Below are 16,597 nucleotides of genomic sequence, written 5' to 3' on the forward strand. Positions count from 1 at the left end.
TTGCTTAAAAGAAATATGAATAAACAGCCTTATTCAAAAAGAATACAAATCAAAGCACTCCAGCACTTATATTCATGCAAATACCAAAGAAAAGAAACCATATAACTTACTATCTGATCTCTTTGTCCTTACACTTAGAAACAGAAGATTAGAAAGCAGAAACTACTTCTCCAAAGCTCAGAGAAAGCAGGCAGACAGAAAACAAAAACCTCAGACACAAAATTCCCTCCACCCAAAGTTGAAAAAATCCGGTTTCCTGATTGGTCCTCTGGTCAGGTGCTTCAGGTGAAAGAGACATTAACACTTAGCTATCTGTTTATGACACCTGTAGAGGGAAGAAAGTTTGCTATAGATTAACTAGAGCTCCTGAAGCCAATTGGAGCACCTGCAGTCAGTCACCTGATAAAGACTGCTGCTCCAATCAGACAGGGAAGGAGTTGGAGCAGAAAGAATTGGTACTGGAGCAGAGAACAGTTTGAAGGGAAGCAGAGGAAAGTTTGGAGAAGTGCTGCAGTGGATTAAGAAGTCCAAGACCCAAGATAAGAGGCTCTTGGCTTGTAAAGAGGGAGGGCAGGAAGCCCCCACAAGCTGAAGGGCAGGAGAAGGAAGTAGCCCAGGGGAAGGAAACGACAGTTCAAGTGGTTCACCACTAACCTCAGGGCCCCTGGGGTGGGACCTGGAGAAGAGGGTGGGCCCAGGTCCCTCCCCCTCCACTCCCCTCCTTAAGGACACTACGGGGGTAATTAAAATACTGATTCAGAGGCAAGCAATGGCACCTTGAACCTTCCCCAAAGAAGAGAAAGCATGAGACCCAGCATAACAGTACCGGCAATTTGCCACAGTATTTATAATAAAATAATAATAATAATAATATAAAGTGTCTCTCAATTCCATATAGTGTCACTTAATAAACCAGTGAATTCCCAGGACCGATTCCTCAGGTGTTTGAAGATGCCGAACACTCTGCTTGTGAGGGACTGTAATACCCACATATATGTTGGGAACACACAGACACACACTGTGCAAGTCTGCTCCCCTATGTTCACCCTTTTAGAAAATTATGATCAATTTTGTTCATAGTATGTGTCAGGGCTGAATCATCACTCTGTCACTCCGAGTGCAGAAAGGGGGGGCCCCGACAGGATTCTACAAATTAACTTGTGCCACTCTAGGCTTGAATTAAACCCCCAAAGTTACAGCTTTTCTCTGATGTTGGCTTGGTAAATGCTGCCACCACCCAAATGCAAAAAACCCCCAAACCCTTGGACCCAGGAAGGAGCACTTGAGAATTCTTCCCTCTGAGGGCACCCTGCAGCCCTTTCACCTCCCCTCCAGGAAAGAGCTGAGAAAGAAAACAAAGGAAATTAGCTGTGGCTACCAGCTAATCAAACAACACACACAAACTTCTTAGGACACCAAAAATCCAATCCTGTTCTTAAAAGAGGTAAATTTATTAAAATTGAAAAGGAAAACAATACATCTGGAACTTGGGCTTTTTGCTTATAGCTTTCTTGGGGGTTCAGCTTAAAGCTTACAAGCAAATAAAAGCATCTGAGACAGCACAGAGATCCGAAAGCCAAAATAAAAAAAAACCTGATTGTGTCTGTCCAAACATTCCCTATCCAAATCATTTCTTCTAGGTATGAAAAAGGAATTTTCATACCTGCTTCAAGCCTTACACAGCATTGCTACTCCATGTCTCCTCTGGAGAACAGACAAAGGGAAAGTTACTTTCCCATTTAACAAAGTTCTAGCCTTTCCATTGGCTCTTTTGGTCAGGTGCCCAATACTTAAAAAAAAAAAAAAACCTCTGTTGGCTTGTTAATCCTTTAAAGGTAAAGCAAGCAGAGAACTCGCAACAACAGGGATTTTACAGCCAACTGGCTGGCTGGGTGTTTATAAAAGGGAGATCCCTCCCCTCCCCTTCATTTATCACTGTATGGCTTGTGAGGTACCATTTGAAAAGACATAATCTACTGAATATTCTCCTGTTAAAATGTGTAGCAACATTGTATGTAAAGTTATGAGATTTTACAGTATGATGTTACTGAAAAAGCTGCATCCCTAACCCTAAGTTCCTCAGAGACAGCAAGGCAAACAGCTGGTCAAACAATCATTCTCCAGGAGGGGGAAGGTGTGAAGATGACATTTACATTCCATCACAGGGACACTTCAAGCTAGTATCTATGACAGCCTGTCATCATGACTCAGCTGAGAACTGAAGTGGTTTCTAGTACAAAGGACTGAATTATAAAAGAGGTGAGGAAAATGCATGGGACTCTCTCTCTCCCCTTTTCCTCTGCTCATGACAACTCCTGAAGAACTGAATGTGGGCGGCAGGGGCAGGTTAGGGGGAGTCCTGGCTGAAAGGAAAACCAGCCTGTCTCAGCAGACGGTGAGAGAAACATTTGTTTTAAATCCTTTTTGGTTTGTTAAGTTAAATATTAGTTTGTGTTTTATCTTGCTTTTCTTTCTCAAACAATTCTGACTTTTATGCCTCATTACTTGTAGTCACTTAAAATCTTTTTGTCAGTAGTTAATAATTTTGTTTCCTTTTCTTAATCAAACCAGTGTGTTTGGATTAAAGTGTGTTGGAAACTCCATTTGGAATAACAAGGCTGGTGCATGTCATTTTCCACTGATGAAACAACAGATTTCATATGAGCTCCCATTCTTCAGGAGTGTGAGGGACAGTGCAAGATGCACATTTCTGGGGGAAGTCTGGGAGCAGAGAATTTTCTGGGGTTCTCCTATTGGGTATTGTAATTTGTGAGTCACTGACTAGCAGCACTCAAAACTATGTAGCTAGAAGTGAGTTACATGCTGGAGACTGCATGTGAACTGCCCAGGAGTGGCTGCTCTCACAGCAGAGCAGTGTAAAAGGCACCCCAGCTTGGGGAACTGAGGGGACAGAGCTGTTCAACAGTCCAGATCATACGGTGCTTTGTCACAGACACTCAATTTCAAAAAGTCTCCTAAAACACACAAAGTAAATCCACGTCCCAGAAATCAGTCTCCCTGGCACTGCTTCTTGCTGACAGAGAGGTCCAGAGACAAAGAGAGAGTCCTGGGGAAGCTGGAAACATAAGCGTGGGGTTCGGTGGAGAAAGGGAACAGGAAGGGCAGGGATATTACTGAATCCAGGATCTCAGCAGTACTAGATGACAGGATAGCACATAGTGCAGCCCATTGGAAAACACAATCCCAACTATACATACAGAATGATGGGGTCTAAATTAGTTATTTCCACTGATTTATATAAGGGCAATAAGATATTCTCTGTATTAATGTCTATCCCTTTTTAAATAATTCCTAACATCCTGTTTGCTTTTTTGACTTCTGCTGCACACTGCTGGATGTCTTCAGCGAACTATCCACAATGACAAAAAGATCTTTTTCCTGATTAGCCTAATTTTGCCCCCATCATATTGCATGTATATTTGGGGTTATTTTTTCCAATGTGCATTACTTTACATTTATACACATTTGCCATTTTGTTACCAAGTCACTTAGTTTTGTGAGATCTTTTTGAAGTTCTTCACAGTTTGCTTTGGTCTTAACTACCTTGAGCAGTGTAGTATTGTGACGTTATTGATATAATCTGGGACCATAGAGAACATGGTTGCAACCAAGGCCCTGTAGTGGCACCAAATCTTATGTAAAGGGGGTCATATAAGGTGTCTAAGACCAGGTTATGGGTTGCTGGTTATAATTATGGTGTCTATATGTATGTATCATTTTGTAGTTGAAGTTATGAGTACTGGCTCTATACTGTCTGTAATTTGAAGTTCTGTGCTTCTGGGAGACATTCCAGAAAAGTTGGTGTTTGCTCTGCCTAGCATGCTTGATGGCCTATTAAGGGCCATCAGCTATTCAACTGACCCATTGAGAGAAGGCAGATATGCCTTGTAACTCAAAGTATGCAGGGACTTGCCCATGTGACTCCAGACTCCATTTTGCTGTAATTTTCCACAGTAAGAACAAAGAAGTGTTCTTACACCTGGAAAAGCCTATAGAAGTCTGATGCCTCATCTCCATCTTGTTTTCAATCCTGCTTCTTACCTCTGGAGGAACTTTGCTACAAACTGAAGCTCTGAACAAAGCACTGACTAACCCATCCCAGAGAGGGATGTACTCCAGAGACTTGATTTGAACCTGCAGTTTACTCCATCACTGCTACAAGCCTGAACTAAGAACTTTGCCATTACTACATGTAATTGATTCCATTTAACCAAATCTAGCTCTCCTCTCTGTCTTTTTCCTTTTATGAATAAACCTTTAGATTTTAGATTCTAAAAGATTGGCAACAGTGTGATTTGTGGGTAAGATCTGATGTGTATATTGACCTGCGTCTGGGGCTTGATTCTTTGGGATCGAGAGAACCTTTTTCTTTTATTGGGGTGTTGGTTTTCATAACCATTCATCCCCAGGACGAGTGCACTGGTGGTGATACTGGAAGACTGGAGTGTCTAAGGGAATTGCTTGTGTGACTTGTGATTAAACAGTGGGGTGAAACCAACATCCTCTTTGTCTGGCTGGTTTGGTTTGCCTTAGAGGTGGAAAAATCCCAGCCTTGGGCTGTAACTGCCTTGTTTTAAGCGATTTGTCCTGAATTGGCACTCTTAGTTGGGTCCCACCAGAACGACATCGTCACAAGTATCATCTGCAAACTTTGCCACCTCACCTGACTGTTTACTCCTTTCTCCAGATCATTTATGAATAAGTTGAACAGGATTGGTCCAAGGAGTGACGCTCGGGGAACACCACTAGTTACTCCTCTCCATTCTGAAAGTTTACCATTTATTCCTACCCTTTGTTCCCTGTCTTTTAACCAGTTCTCAATTCATGAAAAGATCTTCCCTCTTATCCCATGATAACATAATTTATGTAAGAGCCTTTGGTGAGGGACCTTGTCAAAGGCTTTCTGGAAATGTAAGTACACTATGTCCACTGGATCCCCTTGTCCACATGTTTGCTGACACTTTCAAAGAACTCTAATAGATTAGTATGACATGATTTCCCTTTACAGAAACCATGTTGACTTTTGCTCAACAATTTTTGTTCTATGTTCCTGACAATTTTATTCTTTACTATTGTTTCAACTAATTTGCCTGGTACAGATATTAGACTTACTGGTCTGTAACTGCCAGGATCATCTCTAGAGCCCTTTTTAAATATTGGTGTTACATTAGCAATCTTCCAGTCATTGGGTATAGAAGCTGGTTTAAAGGACAGGTTACAAACCATAGCTAATAATTCCCCAATTTCACATTTGAGTTCCTTCAGAACTCTTGGGTAAATACCATCTGGTTCTGGTGACTTGTTTTAATTACGTTTATCAATTAGTTCCAAAACCTCCTCTACTGACACTTAAATCTGAGGAATTGCCACTGATTGGTCACCCACAAAAGGTTTGGGAATCTCACCAACATCCTCAACCAGGAAGACTGAAGCAAAGAATGCATTTAGTTTTTCCGCAATGACTTTATCGTCTTTAAGGGCTCCTTTTGTATTTCAATCATCCAAGGGCCCCACTGGTTGTTTAGCAGGCTTCCTGCTCTTGATGTACTTAAAAACATTTTATTACCTTCTGAGTTTTCGGCTAGCCCCTTCTTCAAACTCCTCTTTGGCTTTTCTTATTACATTTTTACACTTAATTTGGCAGTGCTTATGCTCTCTCCTATATACTTCACTAGGATTTGACTTCCACTTTTAAAAAGATGCCTTTTTATCTCTCACTGCTTCTTTTACATGGTTGTTAAGCCACAGTGACTCTTTTTTTTTTTTTAGTTCTTTTGCTGTGTTTCTTAATTTAGGGTATACATTTAAGTTGAGCCTCTAATATTGTGTCTTTGAAAAGTGTCCATGCAGCTTGCAGGGATTTCACTCTAGTCATTGTACCTTTTAATTTCTGTTTAACTAACCCCTCGTTTTTTCATTGTTCCCCTTTCTGAAATTAAATGCCACAGTGTTGAGCTGTTCTTCCCACCACAGAAATGTTTAAATGTTGTTATATTATGATCACTATTTCCAAGCGCTCATGTTACAGTTACCTCTTGGACTTGATCCTGCGCTCCACTCAGCACTAAATCGAGAGCTGCTTCTCCCCTTGCGGGTTTTTGTACCAGCTGCTCCATGAAGCAGTCATTTAAAGTATCGAGAAATTCTGTCTCTGCATTTTGTCCTGACGTTACATGTACGCAGTCAATATGGGGATAATTGAAATCCCACACTATTATGGAGTTCTTTATTTTGATAGTCTCTCTAATCTCCCTTCGCATTTCAGCCTCACTATCACTGTCTTTGACAGGTGGTCAATAACAGATCCCTATTGTTATATTATAGCAGCATGGAATTACTATCGATAGAGATTTTATGGAACATGCGGTTTCATTTACTTCATTTGAGTTTACATTTTCTTTAACATACAGTGCCACTTCCCTCTCCACCCCCCGAGGATGACCTGCTCTGTCCTTCCGATATATTTTGTACCCTGGAACGATTGTGTCCCATTGACTGTCCTCAGTCCACCAGGTTTCTGTGATGCCTATTATGTCAAAATCCTCCTTTAACATGAAGCACTCTAATTCACTCATCTTATTATTTAGACTTCTAGCATTTGTGTACAAGCACTTTAAAAACTTGTCACTCTTTATTTGTCTGCCCTTTTCTGATGTGTCTAAATGCTTCCCGTCTGCTCTGGCCCCTACTTTATCCTCTTCCAGCCTCTCTTCCTGACTAAAACTAGAAAAATCTCTATCACTAGATTCTTCTCTAAGACAAGTCTCTGTCCCATCCACGAGCTCCTCTGCAGCCACTGGCTTTCCCCCATCTCTTGGTGTAAAAACTGCTCTGCAACCTTTTTAATGTTAAGTGCCAGCACTCTGGTTCCACTTCGGTTTAGGTGGAGCCCATCCTTCCTGTATAGGCTCCCCCATCCCCAAAGTTTCCCCAGTTCCTAATAAATCTAAACGCCTCCTCTCTACACCATCATCTCATCCACGCATTGAGACTCTGAAGCTCTGCCTGCATACCTGGCCCTGTGTGTGGAACTGGAAGCATTTCTGAGAATGTCACCATAGAGGTCCCTGATTTCAGTCTCTTTCCTAGCAGACTAAATTTGGCCTCCAGGATGTCTCACCTACTATTCCTTATGTCATTGATATCTACATGTACCATGACCACTGGCTCCTTCCCAGCACTACACATAAATCTATCTAGATGCCGTGAGAAATCTGCAACCTTCGTAACAGGCAGGCTAGTCACCATGTGGTTCTCCCGGTCATCACAAACCCAACTATCCTTGTTTCTAATGATCAAATCTCCCATTACTAACAGCTGCCTTTTCTTAATGACTGGAGTTCCCTCCCCGGAGAGGTAACATCAGTGCAAGAGGTGATCTCAACACCATCTGGAAGGAGGGTCCCAATTATGGGAAGATTTCCCTCTGCTCCCATTGACTGCTCTCCTTCCCTGGGCCTTTCATCCTCCTCAACAGCGCAGTGGCTGTCGGACCAGAGGTGGGAGAAATCTACAAGTGTTCCGGAAAGCCTCATCAACATACTTCTCTGCCTCCCTTAGCGTCTCCAGTTCCACCACCCTGGCTTCTAAAGCCTCCACGCGGTCTCTGAGGGCCAGGAGCTCCGTGCACCGAATGCACACTTAAGCCAGCCACCCACAGGGCACATGCTACATTGAGAGCAATACACAGGATAGCCCCCACTCTGCTGCTGGGCTTCTGCCTGCATCATCTCCTACAGCTACCTAGGTTAACAGGGTTTTTGTTTCAATCAAGAAGTTTGTATTATAGCTTAAATGTTTTAGAGACTGGCAAGAAAACCTCGCCCCCTTCCCACTCCCCTTCCAAACTCCCTCATGAAACTCCCTGTTAGCAGCCCAGTTTGAAAAGCTCCCTGGTCACATGCTCACTGCTTTACAAAGCACTCCCCTATCACATACCCCCCTGCCCCCAACCCCTGCTTGAGCCACTCAGGGTAGGGGGCTGGGAGCAACCCCCGGTACCCCAGCCCACTCTCCCAGCCCCGAGTCCTGACTCCTGCACCCCCTCCCACATACCAAGCCCTCTCACCCTATGCTCTGACTCTTGCATCCCCTGTACCCTGAGCACCAAATGGGAGCTCCTGCACACACACCTCCACATTGCCACCTGCACCCCTCACACCAAATGGGAGCTGCCCCAGGTAAGCACTCCACACCCCAACGTCCTGCCCCAAACCTGAGCCCCCTCCTGCATCCTAAAATCTGGCCAGATCGTGCATCCCAATCTCCAGCCTGCTCCTGCTCCCTAACTCCCTCACAGACTCTGCACCCCCAGCCCTGACTCCTGCACCCTGAACACCCTGCCCTCACTGACTCCTGCACCCTGAACACCCCAGCCCTTACTCCTTCACCCCTCTCAAACACACCCCAGTTCCCTACCCTCTCTGATTCTGCAGCCACCCATAACCGCTTCCCTCCCCCACGCCCCCTCACATCCCCAGCCCTGACTCCTGTACCCCTCCCAGAAGACTCCTGCCCACCCTGACTCCTGCCCCCCACATCCCCACCTGCATTGCTCGCATGAAACAGGAGCTGCTCCAGGTAAATGCTCCACACCCAACCCCCTGCCCCAGCCCTGAGCCCCCTCCCACACCCTAACTCCTGTCCAGACCCTGCACTCCAACGTTTTTAATTTTTAATAAAGGGCTCTTATAAACAGCGCTTTAAAATAGTTAGCTAACGGTACAAACAATATATGGAAAGATCATTAAGTGGTGCACCAAGACTCTCAGCGATTTTCAAGTGGTCTGTGGAAAAATCGGTTAGACGACAAAAACAATCCATACACCTCACTTTATTTTCACTAACTTCCTATTGCTTGGAGGAGGAGGAGGAGGAAGAAAAAAAAGAATGAAAAATGGGGGTGGGAGGGAAATAAGAGAGAATGTTCTTTTTCTTGCCTGTGTCCCAAGGAGGGACCCCTAAAATGGAGCTGAGCACAGGGCCCCACTAACGCTAAATCCACCACTGAGCTTCCTTCTCTGGATCCCCCCAGCCAGCATTCAAGGACACACGGAGCGTCTGTGTGACAAGTAACCCCGATCAGCAGCTCTGACTCCAGCAGCCTGCTCGTTACACCACAAGCACATTCAGGTCTGGGTGGAGAAGGCTCAGGGTTTGAGAGGTCAGGGGTAGGAAGCTTCTGCTGAGTATGCTGCACCTAACCCTCAGTTTTACTTGAGCAAACAGGAGATATTTGACGCTGTGCGATACGGCTCCTGTGCTCTGTTCCCAAAGTGTCCTGCAGCAGGGGACGGTCTCTGACAGCGTGTGTGTCACTAGCATATTGGTGTGATGCTGAAACAGGACAGAGTAGAGGTGGCACTGGGGGCTGGTGTGAACCATCTTTCTTCTTTTCCCCTTCCAAGAACCGAGGGGACAGGAACCCTTACCCAGTGCGGTCACATTCTCATAGTTCTCCTGCATGACATCCCTGTAGAGGGCTCTCTGAGCGGGGTCCAGCAGAGCCCCCTCTTCCCTGGAGAAATACACAGCCACCTCCTCGAAGGTCACTGGCCCCTGAAAGAGCGAGAGTCCAACACTCAGTACCCGCTGCCCCACTCACAGCCCCCCTATACATGGGGGACAGGAGCCAAACAGAAACTCTGGGTGGATTGCAGTCAGAGTCCCACCCCCACCCTGCTCAGAGCATCCACGAAACACCAGGGGGAGGGGATGAAGAGAGAGCCCCTCCTCTCTCCCAGCAGAGCCATCACACACCTACTAGCCACTGACTGATACAGGAGATGGAGCCCTTAGCAGGTCCAGGGACAGCTCCCTGGTAGGAAGCCCAACACCCTCCCCATTCTGAAGAGCTGGATGTGAAGGGAGGGGAATCTCCCCTAAGCCTCACTGGTGGGTGCCCCCTTCATATCTCACAGCAACCACTGGTTACTCAGGTCGGGCTCCAGCACTGGGAGTCTGGTAAGTTTTCCCAGCTCCATGGAGCTGGGTTATTTTGTACTCCACAAACTAGAGCATTTCCACCGCCGAACCTCATGGGTCTGTTCCAAGAATCTAGGCCACTTATTAAATAACTCCCAGCAGGTTTAGCACACCCCTGGTCCTCCTCCCATTCTCCACCCTGTGCATTTCCTGCAAACCAGACTGTGCAAACCTTCCCATCTCTGGTGTATTTGCTGTCCCTCTCCCTCCTGGAGGAACCCACCAGCAACCCCCTGATAATACCTACCTGAACTGGCTCCTCTGCAGCCATTTCTCTCCCCTGTCCAACGAGAGGACGGGATGAACTGGAGCGAAACATGGACATTATTCCGCAGCCTGGCAGGGTGAGAAGGGCAGTTGTGAAGCTTTCAGAACAGGCTTTAATTCATTTCACAGCATGATTCCCCCTGGCCCTTTCCCCGCAGATAGACACCCTAGAGTCTGCCATGCTGAGAAAGGCTTGATCTCTGTGTACAGTGTAGACCTGGCCCCTCCTGCCAGACTAAACCCATAGAGACATGTTTAACCTCTCTTCTCCCTCCCCCCATCCCATAACAAAATCTCTGAACACAAGGCTAGAAAAAAGCAGAACCAAAGGAGTCACTGTCGGGGATTCCCTCGACACTGACCCCACGGCAGCAACACCCCAGCAGGGAGAATATGGAGTCAGGAACTGGATTTTCCTCTGGCTGATTCTCATCTTTTCTAAAGGAAAGTGACTCTATCCAGGGTGCAGCAATACATCTTTCTGGGCAGATTAGAGATCTGGAAATCTCGCTCCAAACTCTTCTCTCCCACTGCGCCTTTCGATCTCTCTTTCTCCTTTTCCCATCCCCTCTTCCTGCCCGCCTGGTAGGAAAGTCCCATTCCTGGGTAGTTTGCTCCCCCATGGCTGGATTTGCTCCTGAAATTGCTAATGGGACGAGAAATGAGGGGCGGTCTGTTTGTGTAGAGTCATTTTAAGGCCAGACCCCAGCATTTTCCCTTCGTTCCTTTCAGTTACTTGGAATGTCTGGCTCAGAATTTAGTATTAATAGGGCCCAGGGCTGCCCTACGGGGCTAGGACCAGCTGGAGAAAGTCATCCCCTGGGCCGAGCAGAGAAGCAGCTTTAATTAAGGTCACTTCCCAGCACAGAACCCCACTGGAGGAGCAGGAGCTGCCAAGCCTGGTCTCCCAGATCACAATGGAGGCTGCAGCATCTGACCCAGGAAGCTGAACCCCAATATCCTGAGCAGAGAGGGACAGAGCATTTGAGCAGCTTCCCTCCTTTAGCTCTCCGGGGAGAGCAGCTAATGGGAGCCCCTCCTCACAGGGAGAATTACTGATCTCATTTGCCCCACTGCCCATCCAGAGTCACTCCTTGTCTTTCCATACACTGACTCTGGATTAGCATTTGTCTCAATGAAACCAGATTTCACAAATGAGTCCAGAATGCTGTGGAAGAGACCATTGTGTGGCAGTGCTGACCCCCTTCTTACCTCCTTCACCGCCCACATCGAGAACAAGGACTGGTGGCACAAATTTTCCAAACCGGAACCAAAAGTTCCTGTAGTTTTCAAAAGAGGAGAAAAGCAAAATCTGTGATTTCACACTCACAGTGTTTGATAAGTGGATAGAAAGTTATCACAGTGACAGGGCATGTGACTGGGGAATGCCGGGCAGTGCTTGGAGCCAGGACTCTGGCACAAGTTGATCAGAGAGAAGGATCATGGTTAGTAGAAGTTCCCACAGCCAGGGGCCCATCAGATATTCCCTGGGACGCAGCCCCCCAGAGTCCCTGGCCAGGGACCCCAGATACCCCTCAAAGCCCCACCAGCCACGGAATCCCCACCAGACCATGACTGTCAGGTTGGAAATCCCAAAGGGTTCCCCCCACCAAAAGCCCTCATCAGCCAGGAACTTCCCCAGGGAACCCCCCACTGGGAACTCAGTCCCTCACTGCCTGCCTAGGACTCCCCCCCCCCCCCCAAGCAGGATCTGCCCTGCCATTTGTCTGGGACCCCTTTCTCTATCTAACAGGACCTCCTGATGCTTTTCAGTGGGACCCCTCACTCTGCTTCCCTGGCATCCCCTGACCTAGTGCCAGGGATCCTCTCCCCCAGCTCTGTGCACTGGGCATGGCAATAAAACCAGGAACCAGCTGGGGAAGGCGAGTCAGAGTCCCTGGCACAGCACCAGTCTCCCTCTAACCCCCTGTCCCGCCCCCCCCAAGAGACACCCACCCCCCCCACTGTTCTGCAGCCACCAGGCCCCCAGCGATACCCACCTCCAGGACCCATAGCCTCAGGCATGGGCACAACCCACCAACCTGACTAGGGTACCCCCTGTCCAGCCATCCAAACACCTCCCCCTACCACAATGTCCTTTCAGCTGCAATCTCCCCACACAGACACCCTCCCCGCCCCCGCAACACTGTTACCTCACAGTGCCTGAGAAGTGGATAGGAAGTTATCACCACTCCCTGCTGGCCAGTCACACAGGCAGAGGGAGCCCTGGGGGATGTCTCTTGAACAGGAGAATGGAAGGCCTGGAGGGTAAGTAATGTCCATGCCCTGTCACTAGCAAATAATGGCCACCACGGATCCACCCCAGAGGTGGTTGCATCTTACACTGTGGGAATCAGCCTCTCCCAGAGACCATTTGCCATGAGGTTTGGGATACTTCTGGACCTATGCTGCACTCACAGCAACCTCCTTATCCCAGGCCAACTGGAGAAAAGGGTCCAGCCAACTCTCCCGTTACCAGCTGGGAACCACTGATCCCCAAAAGGGGAGGCCTCTGGCTTTGATGGGTCTCTTTCATCAGCAAACATTTTAACAGAGATAAGGGGGGGAAGAAATTATTTTCAAAGGAGAGGGGAAAGACCATCACTGGGAAATTTAACCCCATGCAACCTCCAGTATGGAGACGGACTCAGGGAAACAGGCTCCCTCCAAAGAAGGAGAAATTGCTGGGATTGAGAAACATGGGGAACAGCCCCAAACAAGAAAGAATTTTTAAATGACATTCGATAATAACATAGAAATGAAAGAGAAAGGCTGGAAATCAGAGGGATTTTATATCAGTTGTTGATAGGAGGTAAAATCTGAGTGTTTCACATCAAAATTTGATAAATGAATAAAGAGGAAATGAGCACCATTTGCAAACATTTTATATGCATGTTCAAGAATTGGAGAAAAGGTGTAAATCTGAGATTTTCTTTTTACGTTATAATTAGAGAGGCGGCAAAATCTCAGGGCATATTCAATTAGAAATAGACAACTAGAGAGAAGTGGGACAAATGTTTAGGTTATTTTATATGAATCTTTGAGATTTGCAAAGAAAATGTGTCACAAACTGATTATTGTACATTTACTATACTATACTACACATTTACTGCTTCTCTCCCTCCAAGCAGAACCCACCACCAGCTCCATGAGAATCCCTTACCTGAGCCAGCTCCATTGCAGCCATTGCCTTCCCCCTGGGAGGATGGGAGGATCTGGAGCAAAACGTGGACGTTATTCTGTAGCCTGCCAGGGCGAGAAGGGCAATGTGAGAGCATTCACACAGGGTTTCTGTCCTTTCCACATGTCGATTCCCCCCCAGGATTTTCCCCTGCTAATGGACAATCTAGGTTCTGCCACACTATGAAGCACAGAGTGACCTTATCCCAGTACAGATCTAGCCCCCTCCTACCAGGGTGTAACCCTCTGACACATGGGGAAACCCTCCCAGCAGCAGAGTCTCTCTGTTACCCTTATCAAGTTTGCGGGCGATACCAAGCTGGGAGGGGTTGCAAGGACTTTGGAGAACAGAACTGAAATTCAAAATCATCTGGACAAACTGGAGAAATGGTCTGAAGTAAATAGGATGAAATTCAATAAAGACAAATCCAGAGTACTCCCCTTAGGAAGGAACCATCAACTGCACACATACAAGACAGGAAATGACTGCCCAGGAAGGAGCACTGCGGAGATGGATCTGGGAGTCACAGTGGATCACAAGCTAAATATGAGTCAACAACGTTACACTATTGCAAAGAAAGGAAGTATAATTCTGGGATGTATTAGCAGCAGTATTGTAAGCAAGACACGAGAAGTAATTCTTCCACTCTACTTCAGACTGGTTAGGCCTCAACTGGACTAGTGTGTCCAGTTCCGGGGGCTACATTTCAGGAAAGATGTGGAAAAATTGGAGAAAGTCCAGAGAAGAGCAACAAAAATGATTAAAGGTCTAGAGAACACAGCCTATGAGGGAAGACTGAAAAAACTGCATTTGTTTAGTCTGGAGAAGAGAAGACTGAGAGGGCATGATCAGCTTTCAAGTACAGAAAAGGTCATTTCAAGGACGAGGGAGAAAAATTGTTCTTAACCTCTGCAGACAGGACAAAAAGCAATGGGCTTAAATTGCAGCAAGGGAGGTTTAGGTTGGACATTAGGAAAAACTCCCTAATTGTCAGGGTGGTTAAGCACTGGAATAAATTGCGTAGGGAGGTTGTGGAATCTCCATCATTGGGGATTCAGAAATAAAAAGGTTGAGAACCCCTGGAGTAAGGGACCATGTGTTAGGGAGCTGAGCTCACCTGCATGGCGAGATATATGGGATCACCCAAGGGGACTGTCTGTGATTCCATGTTAATGCTGTTACAGAGCCTGAAGCGTTTACGCTGAATATTTGGTTGCTGAAATCTCCATACGGACCTCGCACCCAATTTGGGGTTTGTGCCCTGCTTCTTACCAGTCTGCCTGAGGCTGGTGCTCGTGCTCTCAAGTCACTAGACTTAGCGTTACAGAGAGAGGGGCTGTGATTTCCCATGGTCACTAAACAGGACAGTGACAGAGCCAGGAACAGACCCTGTTAACTCCAGAGCCCCTGTCACCCGCAGCTTGGAAAGGTCCCCAGAGCACACTGTATTAGGCTGCAGGAAGAGGTGTGCAGGGACTGCAGCTGAGCTGACCTGCCAAGACAGCCTGTGCATCCATGGACAAACCACCTCGCTGGAGGGCTATCCCCTGGGTCAGGAGAAGTCAGTGTCCAGGCCTGTGGGGCTGTGCTCCTGGCTCATACCTCCAGCACTCACTGCTGCCCCTCCCTTACCAGCTGCACTGGTCAGCCAGATCCTACCCTCTGTGAGGTCACTCCCCACCACCTGAAACCTTCAAAGTGGGACATGGTGCACCAGTACCAATCACAGTGCACTAGTGTAAATTCTGTCTGTACTACGGGTTTGCACAAGTGCCTAAAACACCAGTGTGGCAGAGACCTTCAGAAACAGCAGTACGATGGCACTAGAACCTATTTCTAGCTCAACCACAGACAGCCTGGGTAACCTTGGACATGTCAATGTTTCTCCTCTCAACTTTACTCTTTTTACCCAGTTGCCCACTCACTAGGGTCTCCTCTCTCTCCAGAGCTGCTCATCACTAAAATCTGTGTGGGTGTCACCAGAGCTGAGGTAGTTCACCTCTGGAATAGTCTTACAACGGGGGCTGTGGAGTCTCTTTCCCGGGAAGTTTTTAAGAACAAGTAGGACAAACCTTTGTCAGAGATAATCTACATACACTTGGTTCTGCCTCAGCAGAGACTGCTGGACTTGATGACATCTTGAGGTCCTGTCCAGCGCTACATTTCTAGGATGCTATGCAATATATACATATAAAAACACAACACACAGAATAAAACCCACCACAACACAATGTCAGGCAATTCAAGGGGGGAAAAAAAAAAACAGCCTACACTCCACAGCATAAAATGACAATACAAAGGAAAAGAAAGCAACACGATGCAAACGACGACATCCTAGGACAAAAAAACACAATGGAAAATAGCTCAACTCAAACCAACACAGCACAGGCACCAAACAAGCTGGGGCAAAACAATGCACCATAAAACTGCTACACAACATGGTGCGATCACAGTTCCAAATGGCACCATGCAAAACAGCTCAGCGTAGAACAGGGCACAGCACAAAAGAGAATTATTTCAATGCAGGCCTGGAAGGGATCTTGAGAGGTCATCTACTCCAGCCCTTTGTGCTGAGGCAGAACCAAGTATCCCTAGACATTCCCAGACTGGTGTATCTCTAACCTGGTCTTAAAAACCTCCAGTGAAGGAAATTCCACAGCCTCCCTTGTAAGCCAACGCAAGGCAAACACAGACCAAAACAATGCTGTACACACACATGCCGGGCTTTTGGTTAAGGGGAGTGGTAAGAATTGAAACAATTTGGATTCAGTTCCCAGTTTTGCCCCAAATTCTCCATGCAAACTTATTAGACACCAGCGGCTGGCGTGTGCCAGCTAACTTGGGCTCACATGGCTCAGGCTGCAGGGCTGTTTAACTGCGGTGTCGATGTTCTGGCTGGGGCTGCAGACCAAGGTCTGGCACCCTCCCACCTCGCAGGGTCCTACAGCCTGGCTCCAGCCTGAGCCCAGACATCTACACTGCAATTAAACAGCCCCTTCGCCTGAGCCGTGTGAGCCTGAAGGGGCCAGTGGGGGGTTTTAATGGCAATGTAGAGATACCCTTGGTGTCTTTTCCGCATCTGTCACAATGGGGACTCTGATCTTGGTCAGTGTCTGTGTAGAGCCCTGCACAACAGGACGCCTG

The 16,597-nt window shown here is 47.1% G+C and overlaps 1 protein-coding gene and 1 long non-coding RNA gene across 3 annotated transcripts in view; both read right to left on the minus strand.

Moving 5' to 3' along the window:
- LOC115642835 (zinc finger protein 850-like) overlaps positions 1-16,597 on the minus strand; it is a 453,819-nt gene that overhangs the window by 323,264 nt on the left and 113,958 nt on the right. The window lies entirely within an intron of this gene.
- LOC115642839 lies at positions 9,539-13,521 on the minus strand. Of its 2 annotated transcripts, none has more exons than XR_003998244.1 (4): positions 13,436-13,521; positions 12,426-12,533; positions 10,253-10,341; positions 9,539-9,579 (listed from the first exon to the last, which is right to left on the minus strand). It is a non-coding gene; the product is annotated as an uncharacterized LOC115642839 (long non-coding RNA). The 2 variants fall into 2 exon arrangements; XR_003998245.1 differs by having other exon boundaries at positions 13,411-13,438.

This window comes from Gopherus evgoodei, unplaced genomic scaffold (assembly GCF_007399415.2).
Source record: "Gopherus evgoodei ecotype Sinaloan lineage unplaced genomic scaffold, rGopEvg1_v1.p scaffold_46_arrow_ctg1, whole genome shotgun sequence".
NCBI classification, from domain to species: domain Eukaryota; kingdom Metazoa; phylum Chordata; order Testudines; family Testudinidae; genus Gopherus; species Gopherus evgoodei.